A 13852-nucleotide genomic window follows, 5' to 3' on the forward strand; every position below is an offset into this window, starting at 1 on the left:
TACCGAGCCTTATGATGGCCGGTTACGTTTTACCGAGCCTATTACGGCCGAGTACGATATGATGATGATGATGCCCATAGAGGCGTATGTTTTAAAAATTTATGTATATATATGTATGTATCATGCATTTCATGTCAGTAGCCTCAGAAGTACCCACATGTCACAGGTTGTATATTCTCTATCCCTGTTTATATTACTGTTCTTACTTATGTTTTCCTTCCTTACATACTCAGTACTTTATTCATACTAACATCCTTTTTATTTGTGGACACAGCATGTCGTGCTGCAGGTCGTGATAGATGGGTAGACGCAGCTCCCCCACCACAGTAGGCTGCCCAGTTCAGCGGTTATTGGCGAGATCCCTTCTCCGTACTTGCCGTGGTCTTGGTATGCATTTTGTTTATAGACGTTATGGGTATGTCAGGGCCCTGTTCCAGCAATGTTGCATCACTTATGTTCCCTTAGAAGCTCATAGACAGGTGTTGACTCATGTATGCTTTGGAATGCCTTGTCGGCTGATTTTTGTTGTATAGTCTTTCATGGAAGCATGGTAGCTCGTACCTTATATATAGTTTCTTTACAGTCTTGTCGTCCCATGTTATGTATGTTCATTCCATTATCTTTTATTGTTGGCTGTTCATGATCCATGTCTACCATTTATATTGATCTCGTTGGCCCTTAAAGATAATAAGGAAGGTTAGATAAAATGTACATTGGTGCTCGGCAAGTATGGCCCGGGTGCTAGTCATGACCCTCCAATTGGGTCGTGAAACGTACCCTTCTTAGGTGGTACCAGATAATGCTAGCATTCTTCTAAACATCTGAAACCGTCCATGCTATCTAGAACTCGTGACACCATACAGGAGAAAAATCATAACATATAACATGTTCCTTATGCCACTGGCAGACATCCAGCCCAAGCCGTCCTCGACACTATCAAGAACCATTCGAAACCCGTCCACGCATAACTAAGAAATCAGAACTGAATTTTCCCAACTTAACCAAGTAACGCAGGCCGTCAAACCCAAGTGTATTGGCACAAAACACCGGTAAAGCATCACCACACCAAAGGAACCAATTACCTTTATTACTATGCTGACCCTACACTACCCAGCTGACCAATTCCTTTGAATTCTCCTCAACTTGCCTTCAAGTTAACAATTCTCCTTGCTGGTACACTATGATCCTAAACCAAAGATCACCGCAAGAGATCCTAGCATGAACAACGTCATCCAAAAGCCCATAAACCATTGTATTTGTAAGGTCCCGTAAAACTTTACCTAAAACCCGGGGTTTCGTGATGCCGAGGTAGGTGTATGTGTTAATGGTAGCCGTGGTACGAACTTTATACCATCTCCCCTATACTTAAAACACCTTAAAATAGTCCAGAATATAATAACATATATTGGCATGACATTACAGCCTTATATCCATCATAAAAGTAACATCATGCAACCCAACCACATACTACAACATTATGGACATCTTCTAGGTATTGTGTGGTTGCTTATTCTCCTATTTAAAACATCATCAACATACTAAAAATTTTTACCAACATAACAACAATACGAACATTATACCCAAGCCATTCCCCGCGATTTCCCATATGAAGTCATATACACAACTCCAAAAAAGTCCAATAAGAGACAACAACTTCTTATACAACTTCAAGTTCTATTCTTCATCCAAATAACTTAACCAATGCATATATAAGCTTAAGCCCAAGAAATAGTGTGTTATACATACCTTAAATAATCATAAAAAAATCGAACCAAAGCTTCCTTTAGCTTACAAGCACCCTTAATGGCATCATAACACCATAGAGACTCTTTTCTTCACTTAGGCTAACGTTTGAGGATAGGTCTAGGTAAAAGCACCTTGGATTAGACTTGGAACCTTGGAGAGCTATTAAGAGAGTTTGGTAAATTTCCTTGGTCGAAAATAGCCAAAAATGAGGTGTCCAACCCCGTTAAAATGTCCAAGGGTCGTCCACCACCTAAGTGGGTCCCATTGGGAGCTGCTAGTGCAGTCTCGCAAAAATGCGAATATCTCTATACTCTGATGTCGTATCGACAAACGGTTTAATGTGTAAGCACAATAGGGTAACATATTTACCTCAATATTTGACTAAAAAGTACCACGCATAATTTATAACCCGCTCACTTACTCTAACATAGAGGTCAACGACATTGCCTTTCCTTCTTGAATCAAGTGCCCTCACACACTTTAGGTAATATAAGAGAAAGGTATAGTAAAACTTCCTGGATATCCACACTTTTGTAGGAGTTTGTTTTGCAAGATTGCACTGCAATGCTCTATGAGCTTGACTACCGATGTCTCTTATATCTTCCTCTTCTTTGTAAGGATCTCCTTCAAGAATTTTGCATAAGCTTGCATTTGTGAGAGAACTTCGGTGAATGGCATGTTTACATTAACCAGTCTCAGCATATCTAAAAATATCTCAAACTGCTTGTCCAACTTTTCTCTATACAGATTTTAGGGAAAAGGTAGAGCAGGCATGTTCTTGCTCTATTCATTAGAGTCCTCCCTTCTTGAAGTTTCCTCCTTCTTATTTTTCTCTACTCCATTCTTAACTTTTTTTCTTCTTAACATCTTCAATTTTCGGATCCTCCCCACTTTCTTTTTCAAGTATCACATCTTTTTGGACTGGAGTGGGATCTTTCAATACTTGCGTGCTTCTCAAGGTCACAACACTTACCGTTTCTTTGGGATTCTTTTCAGTATCAGCTGGCAGTGTACCTGGGATTCTTTCAGACAATATATTTGCAATTTGTCGCACTTGTCTCTCCAAGTTATGCAAATCTATTCCAAGTTCTTTAATAGTTGCACCATGAGCATCTAATCTCTCATCTGTCTTGATAATGAGAGACTTCATCAAATCTTATAACCCAGTCTAAATTGGCTGTTGAGACTGAAACTGTGGCCTCTACTGAAATCTGGAGTTATTTTGTTGCCATGCATTTGTTGTAACCCCAAGTGAACTCCATGAAAACTAGGGTGCTTCTGACCCATTGCATTGAAATTATAATTACCCACAGCATTCACTAACTCCAAGGTAGCTTGACACTCATGAGTAGGGTGTCCTCTTCGACATATATCACAGGCTGCATAAGGCTCGTTATGTATGGAAGCTAAGGTCAGATTCCTTATTTCTTTGGCCATGACATCAAGTTGTACCTGAGCAGATATGTTAGTATCAATATGGTGAATAGCAGTTGATCTTCTTCTTTCAGCAATCTCCGAGGGCCACTGATTTGCATCTTCAGATAAGTCATCTAGAATTGTGACTATCTCCTCTAGAGTCTTTCACATCAACAGACCTCCAGTTGCATTGCTCAATGTTCTATGTGAGGTCGGTGTCAATCCATCCCAAAAGTCATGGAGTTGCATCCAGAGCTCAACTCCACTATGTTGACACTTTCGCACAATCTCCTTAAACCTCTCCTAAGCTTCAAAAATAGTTTCAGTCTCGTTCTGGCAGAAGTTATGGATTTCTCTTCTAAACTTGTCCGTCTTAACTGAGGAGAAATATTTAGCAAGAAATTTTCTTGTCATATCGTCCCATGTTCTAATTGATCCTTAGGGCAAGCTTCGAAGCCAATGTTTTGCATCATCTTTTAGAGTGAAGGGGAATGCCCTTAGGTAAACTGCATCTTGTGACACACCATTATATTGAATGTTGTTCATGTTCTCCTCGAAGTCCATTAGATGATTGTTTGGATCTTCGTTCTGCTTTTCTCTGAAGGCATAACAATTTTGAAAGATTTGAAGTAACCCTTGCTTCAACTCGAAATTATTAACTACAACTGGGGATGGTCTCACACTTGATAATCCTTAGCCGGGAGCTATGTTTCTGATTCGGATAGCACACAAGGGCTGATTCTGTGCCATTCTCCGAGTCCTTTCTTCTTCATATGCAATTTCTGCATCTCTACTAACTGCTTCTTCAGTATCCCTTGCAGCTTGTTTTCTTCGTTGGGCTACTTCCATCGTAGCCAAATCTACATTATCATCATCTCCAACAATGTTTTCTGTAGTTGAGGATTTCCCAACATTCTCTATATTCTCAGGAAGATTTCATTCCTTCCTCAACTATCGCAGTTGTCTCTCTATTTCTGGCTCGTATGGTTGCACTTCTTTCCCAGACGATTGAGTTATGCTCCAATCTAACATTTAGCCTGCGCAGAGTCAAAGGACACCAATCGTAAAAAGAGAAAATTAAAATAAAAAGAAAAATTCGTAAATTAAAATTTGCCAAACCCTATTGATTGCCAAACCCTGACAACGACAACGACAACTATTTCTAACACTATTGATTGCCAAACCCTGACAACGACATCAAAATTTGACGAGCGCAAAACACAAACTTAAATATGCTCGATAAACGAATATAGTGAAATATAATATCGTATCCATAAGGATTGGAGTTAAATAGTATTTTTGTAGTTTACAGCTAGATTGCTATCCAAGATGACCAACAATTGAGATTTCTGTAATTAAAATGAAAGTTAACTAAGAATCTAAACTTTTTGCTAATGACAATCGACGTAAGTAGTGAGCAAAGAATGTTATTAATTGGGAGAAGATAGGGTTGGTAAGATAGGTGCAAGACAAATGTTGGGATTTAACTCTAGATAATTCACTTATAATGTTCAAGCGAGTCTCTGGAATTCACTAGTTTATTAATTCAATTGTTTAGTAGAAACTCCTCTCTCGATTAAGTCTCAACCTCACAAGATAAACTAATTTAAGATCGGTGAAGATATGCACGAGATAGTAGTGGATTGGTCTTTAGGAGAACCTCTATCGATTATCCTTCTAACAAGATTTAATCAACAATTCAATTAGCCTCTTTCAATTACTAAGAAGAATTAATGAATTCAACCAACAAGATAGAATGGAAGAATATCACAAGTTATACCTCTCTCAATTACATAAACAAGTGAATATAGATGCAACGATTAAAACATCCAAAACGATGCTATACATAAAAACTAGAGTTAATATCCACAAACAAGTATCAATACACCAAATCCAAAAAAACCCTAAAGAGAACAACTCCATAAATATGGAGAAATTCATCACAACAATGTTTAAATCAAAGGAAAACATAAAACGATCCAAACTTTTGTCTTGAGTGAGGATTGAATGATTAAATCCCTGTGCTTTTGCTTCTCCACCTCCTCCTTGGCTTCCTTAGGTCTAAGATGTATTAAAATTCCTAAAATAACTTTTTTACATGTATTTATACTTAGTAGGGTTGTGCCCAGACAAAAACAATTTTTCCTACGCGAAAAAAGATTCCAGCTCTGTAAAAATAGCATAGGCGCACCGCATGGGGTGACGCGCCAGGCAGGGTTGTATTGGGATTTGTCATAGAGTGTGCAAAGTTGACTGGGGCAGAATTTGGGCAGCTGCGGTAGTAAGGCCCGGTAAAAAGTTCTCAAAGGAAAAATAATGTTACGTGTTGAGTAAAGGAAATTTTTTGGCAAAAGAGGACGTTTCTACGGCCCACTATGCGGTCACAGAATCACTCTGCGGACCGCATAATGGCCGCAGAGTGAGGCAGTGTGAGGTAGGGTTGGGCCATTTTTGAGGTCAGTTTTGCGGTGCATTATGCGACCATAAATCAGTTCTGCAGTGCACTATGCGATCGCAGAACAGGTCTGCGGGCCGCATAATGACCGCAGAACGAGTTAGTCATGCCCAGTTCCGGAGGCCAATTATGCAGCCTGTTCCGCGAACCGCACATCCATTATGTAGTCGCATATGTGACCGCGGATCCTGTCCCGGGGCTTCATTTTGGGATTTTATAACCCGACCCTACTTCGTTATATATACGCAAAGGACCATATTTTGATAAAATATCTTATACTTTTAGAGTGACAAAGTGTGCTTAGTGTGGGGAGTAACATTCAACCTATTATCCATCAATTCTTGCTCAATCATTGAGGATTAACAAAGAAAGCCTTCATCCTAAAGGTAAGAATCTATGTCCTAGCTCTCAATTTCGAAAATTTATAAAAAGGGGATAATTAGAAAGACAATTATTAGGTGTGGGGGGTTTTTATCTTGCATGCATGTGTTATCAAAGAATGTGGGAATGTTGTGAGCTGAAAATGCTAGAGAATGGGTTGGGGAATGATGGAATCTTACACAAAAGGGACTTAAAAACATTAATGCAAACCTAGTGTTTGATAATGTGCTCAAATGAGCTAGAATCATGACCATATTCTTAATTTTGGTCCAACTTGTTTTATTTCTAAAATAGATGGAAGTGCTAAGTATTGCCGAACGTTTTGAAGTTTATAGGAAGCTCAATTGAGGTATGTTGGCTAAACTCTTCTTTAAGAATTGGAACTCCAATATCCTTGTAAGTTCCAAGATATTTATTACAAGTTGAGTATTCCGAATAAGTTTTGTGACAAAGATATATGTTTAATTTGTGTTTCAAATGCTCTCATGATATTGTATTTTAAATTGAGGATATGTTCCAAACTATGGATTGTGTATCTACGTGTTATGATTCAAAGTCGTGATTTATGTGGAAAACTATTTTGCCAAATTATGTAGAGAATGTGATTGGGTTACACCTCCACCTACATACATTGGGGTTAGGCGGCAATGCCGGTATGTGTATGATTTTTGTATTGTTGCTGCACCACTACCCATATATATATTGGGGTGAGGCGGCATGCCCTCTTTGTGTAAGTATTGGTATCGTTGATGCATTTCCACCCGCACATATATTGGGGTGAGGCGGCGGGGCCTTTTTGTGTGAAAATGGGTATTGTGTTTATACATCCACCCGTATATATTGGGGTTAGGCGGCAGGGCCGCTTGAGTAGATTTTGGTATTGTGTTTACACCTCCAACCGCATACATTGGGGTGAGGCGGCGGGGTCTCTTTTTGTGGAAATGGTTACCTGGGATCTCATCTTGAATTCTATAAATGTTAATGACAGCTCTTGATGAGCTTGTTTGGGTTTAACCGGCTATCTATGCTATTCTATTGTCGCCTTGGTTCATCATGTTCCTATTATATTTCCGAGTTCTTAAATTGGTGTTTGGTTTTCATACTAGTACTATTCGACATGTACTAATATCCCTTTTGCCGGGGGCACTGCATCTTTAATGGATGCAGGTGGTTCCACAGCGGAGGATACTAACCAGTGATAGCAGTGCTCATTCTTCCCAGCTGACTTGGTGAGCCCCATCTCATTCCGGGGTTGTGCATTTTTTGTTTCGTATGACTTATTGTGTTTTGAGGTATAGCCGGAGCCTTGTTGCCGGCACCATCATTATACTCTTTGGTATTTTTAGAGGCTCCGTAGACTAAGTGTGGGTTGTACATGGGTGCTAGAAAAGTTAAACAAGTTATGTTTTGTTTTGATCACTTGTTCCACTCAAACTATAAGAATATGTGTATTTTGAGACTTAAAAGTGAAGTGACTAATAAAATGATTTAGTATTGTATGTATGAAATTCCTACTGTCTAATTAATTAAATCATGTCTTCTATTGATCATGGGTGGGTTGGGTAGAAAGTATCAAACATGATTGCTCAACCAGGTTCACTCGGTTGAGCGTCGGGCGCGCTCCCCGAGTTTGGGGCGCGACAAACTTGGTATCAGAGCCTAAGGTTTTAAAGTGTCCTAGGATGTCTCGGAGCCGTGTCTAATAGAGTTCTTCTTATCGGTGTGTTGTCGATAACATCTATAATTAGGATGCTACTTGGGCATTTAGGAATAATACCCTTCTTTCATGTTTTCGATCGTGCGTCAAAGATGATTGTAAGATTGTTCCTCCTTTAACTCATGTGTTGCTCTAATTTTCATTACATGGCACCTAAAAAGAGGGCAAGAACTAGCCAAGGAGCCAATGTCACCCCGTGAGTGGGAGTTGATCCTATATTTGATGATGCTGGTGAGCACCGAGGGGTGAAGATATTCCCCCAGTTACTACACTGCCTGATTCTACCATAGCTGATCAGACCGCATCTGTCCCTATGCCTACTGAAGGTGTAACAATTCCTCCAACCAATATTCCAGTTCCACCTCCAGCTCCAGCTTCTGATTCTGGTGTTTTTGATGTTGATCTTAGCGGAGCCATACAGATGTTGGCACAGATAATGGCTTCTCAGGCCCAGAGATCGAGTGTTGGGCCAACTAAAGGACTTGCTTGAAAAAGTTGAAAGAGTTGAAGGAGTTGAAAGAGCTAAAAGAGTTGAAGGAACAACTAAAGGACTTGCTTAAAAAGGCATTATCAGAATTAGTACATCACCGTGGGGAGCACCTATGTTATTTGTGAGGAATAAAGATGGTTCATTACGGATGTATATTGATTATAGACAGTTGAATAAGGTGAGGATCAAGAATAAGTACCCACTCCCGAGGATTGATGATTTATTTGATCAGTTGCAAGGTGCCAAGTGTTTCTCAAAGATAGACTTAAGGTCCGGGTACCATCAGGTAAGGGTTAAGGAGAAAGAGATTACAAAGACAACATTCAGGACCAGATACGGGCGCTTTGAATTTCATGTTATGTTGTTCGGTTTGACCAATGCCCCATCGGTATTCATGGATTTGATGAATGGTGTGTTCAAATCCTTTCTAGATCTATTCGTAAATGTATTTATTGATGATATATTGGTGTATTCTCGTTCAGAGACTGAGCATGCAGATCATTTGCGTACTGTGCTCAGAGTTCTAAAAAGGAAAGTTGTATGCAAAATTCTCTAAGTGTGAATTCTAGTTGAGTTTTGTAGCTTTCCTTGGGCATGTCATTTCAAGTGAGGTATCCGGGTTGATACACAAAAGATTGAGGCAGTAAAGACTTGGCCTAGACCCACGACAACGACAAAGGTTCGTAGCTTTCTCGATTTGGCAGGTTATTACAGGAGATTTATAGAGGGATTCCCTTCTCTTTCATCACCTTTGAAAAAGTTGACTCAGAAGGGAGCAAAGTTTCAATGGATTGATGCTTGCAAACGGAGTTTCCAGGCATTGAAGGACAGATTAACTTCTGCACCGGTTCTAGCTTGGATTGGGTTATGTACTGATGCAACATGGTAAGGTTATAGCTTATGCTTCTAGGCAACTAAGAAAGCACGAGAAGAATTACCCGACCCATGATTTAGAGTTAGCTGTAATGATTCGTGCACTATAAATGTGGAGGTACTACTTGTATGGCATTCATGTTGATATCTATATGGATCGTAAGAGCCTCCAGTATATCTTCAAGCAAAAGGAATTAAATTTACGTCAAAGGAGATGGTTGGAGCTACTTAAAGAATATGACGTTGATATTTTATACCATCCGGGGAAGGCAAACGTAGTAGCTGACGCCCTCAACCGTAGATCTATGGGTAGCCTGTCATATTTATAGCCAGAAAAGAGAGGAATAGCCCATGAGATTCATCAGCTAGCGATTCTTGGAGTTCAGTTACAGGACTCAGGTGGTATTGGAGTTACTATTCAGGATACGACAACATCCTCTTTAGTAACTGAAGTAAAGGAACGGCAGTACGAGGATCCTGTGTTAGATCATTATAGGGATACCACCCCTCAGAAGGAGAAGACACAATTTGAAATTACAGAAGATGGGGTCCTCAGATATCGAGGATGATTATGTGTCCCTAATGTTGCAGGGCTGTGTCGGCAGGTTATGGGAGAAACTTACTATTCTCGTTATTCTATCCATCCAGGAGCGACAAAGATATATCATGATATTAGGGAAGTATATTGGTGGGACGGAATGAAAAAGTATATAAAGGAGTTTGTTGCTCAGTGTCCTAACTGTCAGCAGGTTAAGATTGAGCATCAAAACCCGATGGATTATTGCAGGCTATGGAGATTCCGACTTGGAAATGGGAATTAATCCATATGGATTTCATCGTAGGCTTACCTCGTACCCAGCATAAGTTCAATTCTATATAGGTGATTGTTGATAGGCTTACAAAGTCAGGCCATTTTCTGCCCGTTAGGACTACGTTTTTCATAGAGAATTATGCAAGGCTTTATATTAAGCAGATAGTATGACTGCATGGTGTCCCTGTATCTATTATCTCGGATAGAGGAGCTCAATTTACAGCTAACTTTTGGAGGTCCTTCCAAAAAGGATTGGGGACACAAGTAAGTCTTAGTACAACATTTCAACCCAGACAGATGGACAGACTGAGCGTACTATTCAGACACTTGAGGATATGTTACGGCCTTGTGTGATAGACTTCAAGGGTAACTGGATGATCATCTGCCGCTTATTGAGTTCGCATATAATAATAGCTACCATTCCAGTATTCAGATGGCTCTATACGAATCTCTTTATGGACAGAAGTGTAGGTCGCCTATAGGGTGGTTCGATGTTAGGGAAACTACGTTAGTAGGGCCAGAATTGGTACATCAGGCAATCGAGAAAATTAAGATTATACAGGAAAGGCTATTAGCAACTCAAAGTAATCAGAAGTCATATGCATATAATCGACGGTGAGACTTGGAGTTTCAGGTTGACGAATGGGTATTCCTAAAGGTTTCACCGATGAAAGGCGTTATGAGGTTTGATAAGAAAGGAATACTTAGCCCTCGGTACATTGGGCCATATAGGATCATACGTAAGGTAGGCCATGTAGCATATGAGTTAGACTTACCTTCAGACTTATAGTCTGTACATCCAGTCTTTCATGCGTCTATGCTCCATAAATGTATCGGGGATCCTTCTAGAATCGTGTCAGTTGACGACGTTCAGGTCACAGAGCAACTATCATATGAAGAAACTCCCAATTATATACTAGATAGATAGGTTTGGAGATTGAGAACTAAAGACGGAGCTTCAGTGAAAGTACTTTGGAGAAACAACAATGTGGAAGAAATGACCTGGGAGGCCGAAGAAGACATGAAGTCTAGATATCCTCACTTATTTCCTCTTTCAGAGAAGGTTCCGACTGTGACATTACAACCTTAAGGTACGTGTATGGATTCTTGTGTTAGTTATTGTCATTGGTCGTGTGAGGCCATTGTCGTTATTGATGATTGTGGTCCTATGTGGCGTTAAGTTATTGAGTTTCTACAAGAAGAGTTGGTAGTAGTATTGTTACAAAGGTGACTCTACTAAAGTTATATAGATCCCAGGGAGTTAAACATTCGAGGACGAATGTTTCTAAGGGGAAAGGATGTTACATCTCGCATTTTCGTATGTTGAAGTTTCGTCGTAAGTTAATTGACATAAGCTCGGGGATGAGATTATCTTGAGGTTATACATATTTATTCTATTTTATAACAAGCGATAAGTAAGTGTCGTGAAGGATAAAGGCTAAAAGAATTAAAGGAAGTGAGTTTCGTTGAAGGTTGTCGATTTGGGATAAAATACGGTCCGAACCATAATACCCGGTATTTATGGACTAGTGCTATACAAGGTACCCCATGACCAAGATAGTAGCGTACGTAAAGTGTATTAAAAGGGAGTAGTATATTAAGTAATTTGAGAAAATTGTTAATTATATGGGTAATTGGTTAATTATTGGATAGTGGGAGATTATTAAGTTAACCAAGAGATTACTGGTTAATTAATGATGATTTTGGATAAAGTTTGAACCCCATTAACTTGGCAGCACCCCTTTAACCTTTAATAAATCATAAAGAAGATTGGAAGGTGGCACATTTAAATGATTTATGTGACACAAAAGCCTTGTAAATGCGGGCCTACCTAAGAGTTAAAGATAACTTCCTAATTCAAGTCACTTTCTAGTCTCTTAAGAGAGTTTCGGCCAAGCACATAGAAAGGATACAATTCAAATCACTTTCTATTCCAAGGAACATAGCAACGTTAATTCACTTTCCAAATAGCAACGTTGTTACTAAGTTCTTAAGGAAAGGTTTCGGCCAAGATTTTCTTTGCATAGAAACGTGATTGCTTTAAGCTTTTCACACGACTTGTTCTGTGTTTTGTCGCAATTAACAGGTGTTAGAGGATTGTCAATAGAATCGACTCAGGTATGTTAAGGCTATCCCTTCTTTCTTTTTGGCATGATCTATACAACATGAACGAAACGAGCAAATGCATAATTTCCATAAATGACTATTCATAGAAATATTAGGGGTGTCTATATTCTTGATTCTCCATGTGAATTATTATTATATCTTCTGTTCATGGGTCTCAAAAAAATACGTATTTGATAAAATGTATCAGACAGGCATATTATTTTTATGACATTTCGAGAAAATCTTGTTAACGTATTTCTTATGTATTTCATGTATTTATACATGTACATTGACGCATTACCAGATGGCGTTATATATGCGTATATTATATGTATATGGGATATGGGAAAAGGTTATGGCGATATATACGCACCATCACTTGATCAGCTGGTACATGTTGATGATTTTGCCCATAGTGACCGAGATGATATGATGGGATGCCCTCAGAGGCTTAAAGATGTTATGTACACCTATACCCATGCATGACATGACAATTGTACGCATGTGCATGACATTATAAATGTTTCAGGATTTACAAGTCATTTAGGCTTACAGACGAAATTCTTTATTCCATATTTCATCTATGTCTTTTGTGTACTGATTTTTATGCCTTACATACTCAGTACATTATTCGTACTGACATCCCTTTTTGCCTGTGGACGCTGGTACAGGTAGACAAGAAGACGGTCCCCTTTTTAGGATCCTTAATCAGCGAGAGTTGGTGTGCTCCATTTGATCCGGAGCTGTTTTGGATTTTGGTACGACAAGTTTGTTTTACATATATGGGTATGGCGGAGCCCAGTCCCGTCCTTGTACAGTTGTATATTCTGTTAGAGGTCTGTAGACAGTCATGTATAGTTGGGCAGTATGTGGCTTTGGCGGCTTCCAGTTTTGGACATGTAGTTGTCTATATCAGCCTTGCTGGCTCGCCCTACATATTTAACCCGTATATGTATATATGTCTTTTGGACAGGTTTTCCTCACGCATGTTATTCTCGTAATTTAGCAGATGCTATTCATGTTCATATATTAGTCGCATGCTTAAGGGTGTTCGACATGTAGGACTCGGGCACTCGTCACGGCCCATCGGTTTGGGTCATGACAAGAGAGGTCTCCCAGGTTCTGGTGGGACCAGAATAGGCGGTGTGGACAAATATTCCTTGATTTTGTCAAAGGCTTTCTGGTATTCTTGAGTCCAACTTGTCGTAGCGTATTTCTTTAATATTTTGAAAATCGGTTCACAAATCACAGTCGATTGTGCTATGAAATGGTTGATGTAATTGAGACACCCCAATAAACTCATCACATCTTTCTTGTTCTTTGAAGGTGGAAAATCTTGGATAGCCTTGACCTTTGATGGGCCTAGCTCAATTTTTTGATGGCTGACAATGAACCCTAGCAGCTTTCTAGCGGGGACCCCGAAGGCACACTTTGCAGGGTTCAGTTTCAGGGTGTACCTTCGAAGTCGATCAAAGCATTTTCTTAAATCTGCTATATGATCTGTGCTTCTTTTGGATATGATGATGACGTTATCCACGTACACCTCTATCTCCTTGTATATCATGCTATAGAAAATGGTTGTCATGGCCCTCATATAAGTGGCTCCAACATTCTTTAGGACAAATGACATCATTTTGTAGCAATACACTCCCCGTGGTCTAATAAAGGCTCTCTTTTTTGTCGGCATCCTCTTCATCCATCCAGACCTGATGATATCCTGCGAAGCAATCCACAAAGGATTGGAGTTCATGCTTGGCACAGTTGTCGATCAGTATGTGTATATTGGGCAATGGGAAATCATCTTTGGGACTTGCTCTGTTTAACTCCCGATAGTCGACACACACTCTAAATTTCCCA

General features: G+C 39.6%; 1 non-coding gene across 1 annotated transcript; it reads left to right on the forward strand.

Annotated features, from left to right (window-relative positions):
• Window positions 1-3421: 3421 nt before the first annotated feature.
• On the forward strand, window positions 3422-3528 carry LOC117273916 (small nucleolar RNA R71). The gene has a single exon (XR_004503940.1). It is a non-coding gene; the product is annotated as a small nucleolar RNA R71 (small nucleolar RNA).
• The last annotated feature ends 10324 nt before the right edge of the window (window positions 3529-13852 follow it).

The sequence above is a fragment of the Nicotiana tomentosiformis genome, chromosome 7 (genome assembly GCF_000390325.3).
Source record: "Nicotiana tomentosiformis chromosome 7, ASM39032v3, whole genome shotgun sequence".
Classification (NCBI taxonomy): Eukaryota; Viridiplantae; Streptophyta; class Magnoliopsida; order Solanales; family Solanaceae; genus Nicotiana; species Nicotiana tomentosiformis.